The 8,018-nt window shown below is 34.1% G+C and overlaps 1 long non-coding RNA gene and 1 pseudogene across 2 annotated transcripts; one reads left to right on the top strand and one right to left on the bottom strand.

Moving 5' to 3' along the window:
• LOC104748573 overlaps nucleotides 1-3,083 on the bottom strand; it is a 21,487-nt pseudogene extending 18,404 nt beyond the window's left edge.
• Nucleotides 3,703-6,668, top strand: LOC104747076. Of its 2 annotated transcripts, none has more exons than XR_761089.2 (5): nucleotides 3,703-5,134; nucleotides 5,349-5,613; nucleotides 5,756-5,938; nucleotides 6,028-6,268; nucleotides 6,357-6,616. It is a non-coding gene; the product is annotated as an uncharacterized LOC104747076 (long non-coding RNA). The 2 variants fall into 2 exon arrangements; XR_761088.2 differs by having other exon boundaries at nucleotides 3,705-5,134; nucleotides 6,389-6,668.

The following is an 8,018-nucleotide window of genomic DNA, read 5'->3' as shown; positions in this document are numbered from 1 at the left end:
AAACGACTACAAATGCAGTCGTAAATGGCCTGTTTTCTTGTAGTGTCACCTTGCTCATTCCTGGTCCACATCAGCCTGGTAACAGTATTGACATCTATTTAGAACCCCTTATAGAGGATCTAAACTATTTGTGGAACAAAGGAGAGCCAACATATGATGCATTTAGTAGATCTGTGTTTACGCTAAAAGCAATGCTTCTGTGGACCATTAGTGATTTTCCTGCCTATGGGAATCTTGCTGGATGCAAAGTGAAGGGAAAAATGGGTTGTCCTTTGTGCGGTAAACACACAAATAGTATGTGGCTTAAGTTTGGCAGAAAGCATGTTTACATGCATCATAGAAAGGGTCTTCCACCATCACATAGGTATCGGGTTAAAAAGGCTTGGTTTGATGGACACGCAGAACATGGGAGAAAGTCTAGGATTTATTTAATAAAAAAAAGAGAGTTCAGAACCATCACAAGTGACTAGGCTTAAGGTCTGGGTCAAGTCACATACCAAAAAGGATGGAACCCCAGTCAACACCCAAGCAGCTGAGAAATTTGTAAGTTATTGAATTTCCCTCACATGAGTTTTCGTTTAGTATTTGTTCTCAATTTACTTTCTCTACATATGTATGTTTCCTAAATGACGCAGAAGAAGGCAGCTCAACTGGTTGATCATGCTGCTTCGTCAAATTCAACAAACCCAGGAGAAGACAACCTATCACAACTATTAGGACCTGATAATCCAGGTCGTCTGAGGGCAATGGGTAGAAGCATGAGTAAGACCAAGTTAGCTAGTTTTCAAGTTAAGAAAAAGTTTATGGCTGAGATGGAAGAGAAACAGTATCAGTTAGTTAACAAAGTACATGAATTGGAAGACAAGATTGCTAGAATTAGACATGTTACTTAAACTCACATAGTTGTAAATATCTTCATACAATGTTTTATTATATGTTATTCTGACTTTGTTTTATTTGTGACAGAGGCAAGAACCTGAAGTTGGTGAAAACTCAGCTCCTACAAGAGCCAGAGTAAGCTAATTTGAGATTAGTTATTTCTGTTCATACGAATTCTCACATTTGTCAATAAAATTATTGTAGAGTGTTAACACGCAAGCACGTCGTCACTGTGTGTTGGTTGACTGATCTGGTACTGATGAAAATGTGGCTATGGGACTTCTTTTATCATCTGATCCGGATGACTTCATGAATGACATCCCCTTGGGCCCTCTTGCTGTTAAAGTTTTGGTTGAGAAAGCAATAAACACAGAAGCCTTTCTTTGGAGACCTTGAGTAGGGATGTTTAATGTTGAGCAAGCTGTTGGTGAAATGATTGGATGGCCTGAAAGTAAATGTGTTCTTATAGACCAGATGGGATTTTATGCTGAAGAGATTCCTCTTAGGGTAAAGTTTCTTATACATAACCATACTTCTTATTCTAATATGTTGGCGAAATGATTTATGAGTTTATTATTTTCTGCATTTGATAGAGCCCAACAACAGATTGTTTGAACAAGTGCAAACTGTTGGACTGGTCTGGTGGAACTGATGGAGTTGTGGCTGAAGGCCGTTGGCAGTGCAATGAACCAAAAGCGTTGGTTAATGATATCCCTCTTAGACCAAATCCAGTCAAAGTCTTTGTCGATGTGGTACATGGAGGAGATACATTCCTGTGGAGGCCTACGCCACAAATTAGATACCTTGGGGACTCTGTGAAGTCATTCGTAGCATGGCCTGCCAATAAGTGTGTTTTAGAAGATGCACCAGAATCAACTTTTCAAAGGTCTCCTACATCATCTATAAAAGCACCAAGTCCTAAAACTGCATCAAATGGTAAAAATTCTGCATCTCCAGGTTCTAACACTCCAAAAGCGCCTGTAAAGATAAATCCACCACTTTCTCAGTCCCCACTCCAAAATTCTCAGGTACTTTTTGATATGGTATAAAGTGGCTCTTATTTTTCTGTTATTCGAACTGTAATATAATGGTTTCTTTTGTAAATATTGTAGAATGATATTGTCAAAGAAAATCAGAAGTGCAAGTTAATGGAGATTAGCGGAAAGAACCAGGTGGTTGCTGAAGGACGTTGGGCTTCAGACAACCCATACCAGACTGTTCATTTCGTTCCCTTAGGGCCTAATGCAGTTAAGGTTTGGGTTGACATAGTGAAGGTGAATGATGCCGCAGTTTGGAGGCAGTCGGCTGAAATTGAATGTATGGGAGATGCAATTGGGACAACCATTGCATGGCCAAAGGATAAAGTGATATTGTGTTAAAACTTATCAAGTTTACTCTACTACTGTTTCTGTTTGATCTAAGGCTTGAATGATGAATTTGAATTCTGTAATGAATTATTAGATTGGTAATGTAGTGTTGGTTTGAGAGATGTTTGCTAAATCATGTTTCAGGGTCGTATTCATACAATTGATAGCTGTTAGCAAGCCATATATCATAGCATTAATGAAATATATTGTAAAATACTATAGCAAAAGAAAGTGCTGCAACAAACCAAATAGTAACACTTTCCCAACGCTATAATGAAACAAATATAGCAACAAGACCGAAAGCTATCACAAGTTAGCATAATCAATAGCAAATACAAACCGCCTATTATATAATAAATATAGCGTTTAGACGAAAAGCTATCATAAGATAGTCCATCCATAGCAAATTTAAAAAACGTTATTATATAGAACTTATAGCGTTAATAAAAGAAGCTATCATAAGGAAGACCAAGTAATAGCATGTCAAAATCAACGTTATCAAATATTGAAAATACGATAGCAAACCCAAAAACGCTATAATATGTGTGCAACCTATTATAGCTGCCGCTGACATAGCGTTTGATAATTCGCTAATAATGATATATAATAGCTGTTTTCTATTGCTAACAAAACCTAATGGTATGCATACGAAAACTTACTATAAATGAATACCTAATGGTATATTAGTGATTTTACAAAGTTTTTTTTTATATTTCTGATTTTTATAAATTTAATTACCACAAGCAATGAAAGCAGGTATAGTCCCACCATGTTTGCCAGAAATTGCCCTCTTTACCTCTCCAATCTTCAAAACTTCTCTTCCATCTCAATCTGCATCTCTTCGTCCTCTTAGATTAACTATGAAAGAGTATATATTTGGTTGGTTGCTTCTTGGTTTAAGTATATAAAGAACCAAGAAAAAAACTGCGTGAGAGGTGTTAATGAAGAGAAGAAACGGTGTAGCATTTACCTATTTCGCAAGAGTTCACTGTCATCTAAATTTGGTTTCTTTTTATTTGGACGGTTGCAAATAATTGCAATATTTTTGTATTACTATTTTAATTACAGATAATATTATTATCACGATGCTCAACGGTTTTGTTATATTTCTCTAGATTTTTTTTTTGACCTAATTTTGATTTAAATGAAGATACTAATAAGCAATAACTGTGGTTTGGTCTTATGTACTGGCACCTCGTACCTTGGAGTTCTACTCCACAATATAGAGGATGACCAAAAAGGCCAATTGGACTATGTTGGCCACAAATAACAACATGTGTAGTAATTTTTTTTTAATCGACGTTGTCCCTGCTAATACCCACATTAATTAATTTCCAAGGCCTATAGAAATCATTTAAGGCATTTCACTACAAGAAAACATACTTTTTCCGACTACAAATGGCGACGACATATGTAGTCGCCATTTTTAACCACTATTTAGCGACTATTTGGCGACAATTTTACGACTACAAAAATTTAGTCGTATAATAGTCACTATTTTGCTACTACTTACCGTAGTCGGTAATTTAGTCGTAATTTAATAACTATTTTATGACTATATTGTATAACAGAACATATAGTTGTTAAATAGTCGCTAAATTAACGACTAAGATGCAACTCATGGTAAAGGTCGCCAATAAGTCGTATATCAGTCACTATTTAAGAAAATATAAATTTTCAAAATTTAACTCCAAAACCTTAACCAAACTCCAAAACCTAAATTATAAACTTAAAGTTTAAATCCTGAATATTTAATTCTTAATATTAGAAATTATTTCTTAAACCATAAAACTAAAACATAGCCATTCTTATATATACATAAAACCAAGCTTTAATGCTTAAAAGAAAATCTAATTTTTCAAAACTTAACCCCAAATCTTAAATCTTAACCCTAAACCCTATACCCCCAAACCCTTAACCAAACTTCAAAACCTAGATCATCAAATCTAAATTTTGAAGTTTAAATTCTTAATCTTATAAATTAATTCAAAAACCATAAAACCAAACCATAACCATTATATATATGTATATAACTAATTTTTCGAAACTTAACCCCAAAAAACTATAGTTTTCCAAATCCTATATTTTTATCAACACACTTAACCATAAACCCAAAACTTATGCTCAAAAACCCTTAACCTTAAATTTAAAACCTTTATAATTCATGTATAGAAATTAAATCATAGATCATTCACCCAAAATATAGCCATTGAATATCTATAAAACCAAGATGTAAAACTATTTAGTATTTACATATAAATCAGTCTTTCCAAAAACTATATACTTACAAAATTTATTAAACTTAGTCATTTTAAAACCTAAAAAAAAATATTTTTAAATCTAAATCAAGTCTAATATTCTTCTAAATTTCAAAACCCCAAGTCCCAAATCATAAATTTCAAATGTCATTTCCTGAATTATGAACCCAGAATTGCAAAGTATATATGTTTTGATCCAACAAATTACTCTTTAAATAATGAAAGCTTTTTATTGGATGATATGTAAACACATGGATTACACTATCAACCGTTGATTAATTTAATCCAACGGACAAGGTTTTTTCCAGCTCTTGTTTCTCTTTCGTCTCCTTCACGAGGGATTGATTAACTTTCTCCCCTTCTCTTCTTTAGCCGATTAACTTTCTCTCCTCCGCCCGCTGTTTCATTCTATTCGATCTTCATCTTGTCGTTGTTTTCATCCTCTCAAGTTTTTAGATCTGGTACCAGAGCATTTTTGCGGATCTCAGATCTCGTAATTACTCACGCTCTGGAGTAGCCTTCATTCACTGTCGAATCCCTGAACATGAGGAACCTACCCGTAAAGACTACTTCCGAGAACGAACCAAATTACTTGATGCTGACCGCTCTGAATACAACACACCGTCGAAGGTAAGTGTGTGTGTGTTTGCTTTCGTATTGAAATTGATAAAACTCAGAATTTTTTTTCCACTTAGTTGCTCTATACACTTCCTTTGTACCGAGTATGAAGCCAGTCCGGCTTAATTTTGATCGAATTCGTGTGCTTTAAGCGTTTTCGATTCTCTGTGGTGTTTACTTTTGGAGAAGAAGAGTTTGTTTCATTTTCAAATTTGTGTGTTCTTAGTGACTCAGGGTTTGGTGGGGCTTCATCATACGGAAGCTCATGTAGTCATACATCAAGCATGAAAAAGGATAGTGATGGCAATGACTCTCCAAGGAAGCTAGATTTGGATGGTTTGACTCCTTTCGAGAAGAATTTCTATGTCGAATCGCAGGCTGTGGCGGCTATGACTGAGGCAGAAGTTGAAGAGTATCGTAAGCTGAGGGAAATTACTGTTGTTGAGATATTACCAAACCTGTCAAGAGTTTTCGTGATGTTGGCTTTCCTGGTAAGCTGATTTCATATCCAAAAGAACTACTACTGGATTTGACTTCTGTTTCATTTGATTTAGACTGTGATCAGTTTCACTTACATGTCTATGTAAGTTCTTTTGTATATATCTACTGATAAGAGTTTTTTGATTGGCCTAGATTATGTTTTGGAAGAGATTAAGAAGGCTGGTTTAACTGAACCTACTACGCCTATACAATCTCAGGGCTAGCCAATGGCAATGAAGGGACGTGATCTTATTAGCATTGCTGAAACTGGCTCTGGAAAGACTCTTTCCTACTTATTACCTTCAATCGTCCATGTCAATGCCCAACCAATTATAGGTAACGCTTGAGTTCTGCTCGTGAAGTTCTTGTTCCTGGTTCTTGTTCGATGTTAAGTTCTTTTTCCTGGTTCTTGTTCGATGTTACAGATTAAAATGGACACTATTGAAGTCAGTAACCTGAATAGGCAATATCTATTTCGTCCTTCTCATGTTGGGCGCTCCAGGGCTAAGGTATATTTGCTTGAGCTAAGTCCAAGGGAATCCAGTTCATAAGAGAATTCATGTGACCATATAGACTCACAGTTGTTAACCAAAGTTGTTTGGGTTTATTAAATCGAGTTTAGGAGGTATATGTGAGCAACCTGAGCTCATTCTCCCTCGCTTCAAGGTATGTAAGCAGCCTGAGCTCATTCTCCCTCGTTTGTGTTTGTTAAATCCAGTTTATGTATATTTAAGCAAACTTATTTCTTCTCCAGCTCAGCTAATTTCTCTCTGATGGTGTCATTAGGCAATCTGAGCTCATTCTCCCTCGCCTTAAGTTCCTTAAGAAATGCTTCCATCAGCTCAGCTTCCTTTCTCCTTGTCTCGGTCTTTGCAGTTTGCTTCAGGTCAAAATCTTCAACATTCATCTCAAAAGCAAAAGACTTCTTGGGAAAGCAAAGCAACCTCCTTCTCCGTCGCTTCAAACATTAACCCTTGATGTTTGTGCATTTCCAATATTTACTTTCTTTTTTTAGTAGTATGATGTATTCTTTGTATTCTTATTTTTAACTATGTTTTTAGTTTTATTTTGTAATACAGTTTTTTTTTGATATTATGGTCTCATAATAATAAATATAGTATTTTTTATTTTTAATATCAATTCATTCCAATAACTTATATATATTTAAAAATAATTAATAAAATATATATATTATCAAAATAGTATATATATATAATGCTGTATAAATACAATATTGTTTAAATACATAATCATAAATTAGTCCTCAATTAGTCACTAAATTTGGTGACTACATTATGACTATTTAGAATAGTCGTAAAATAGTCGTAGTGTAGTCGTTAAATTTAGTGACTATATTACGACTACATTTACGACTACGCAAAATAGTCGTAATGTAGTCGCTATTTGGCGACTAATTTTACGACTATTTATTTTAGCGACTCTCGATTTACGACTACTGGTTTTAGTCGCTATTTAGTCGTAACACACTGTTTAGCGACTAAATAGTGACTAATAGTGCAGTCGCTATTTGCTTGTTTTCTTGTAGTGTTTACGGATGACCAAGTTGCAATGTATAAAAGTTTTATCTGAGATACTTGAGGGGAATCGACCTTTAGGCTTTAAGTATACAATCTCAAATGGGAGGTGTGTATTCAAACTGGGAAAACTTGATAATAATTTCAATAATCTAGTAAGAAAATAAGCTATGTATACCAACAATTTATCTATTTGTACAAATTAACACCAAAATTTTGGGTGTCCAAGAAAATAAATGAATTAATTTTGTCTTTACATTATGATACATAAGAAAATAAATTCTACATATTTAGTACATACGAGTTAATGGAAAGTAACATTCGTTTATTTTTCTCTATTTCTAATAAAAATGCTAAAATAGTTAAAATAAAATTATGAAATAAGATTATATTGTTTTTTTTAGTAACCGGAAGAAGACCTAGTGGCAATGGAATACAAAAAATATACTTTACTCGTTATTTTATCTTCTTATACTGAAAATTATTTTCTAACATGGCTTGAAAGTTGAAACTGATGCTGTCATTACTGAATGAAATCAAAGTTTTAACTATAGAAATATAGAATCTTCGAAAGCTTCAGGAAAATGAGAAAAACACTAACTTTTTAAAAGTGATATTGGTCATTGGATATCAATCGTCTCAAAGGTTCATGCATCTACCATTTCTTTTCCTCTTATATTCAGAACCGAAATATGCTAAACAAAAAAAAAATCTGAATATCATATAACGCCAAAAATAAATAGGTTTTGTACCATATATATGCCATTGATTGTCATCATGAGATATTGGTTCTAGATCTTCTACGTGCTAGATCTTCATTGACTACCGCATATATGCCATTGATTGTGAGCATGAGATATTTGTTCTAGAACTTCTATGTG

Source organism: Camelina sativa, chromosome 15 (assembly GCF_000633955.1).
Source record: "Camelina sativa cultivar DH55 chromosome 15, Cs, whole genome shotgun sequence".
Taxonomy (NCBI): Eukaryota; Viridiplantae; Streptophyta; class Magnoliopsida; order Brassicales; family Brassicaceae; genus Camelina; species Camelina sativa.
This window is presented reverse-complemented; position numbering and strand designations above follow the sequence as displayed.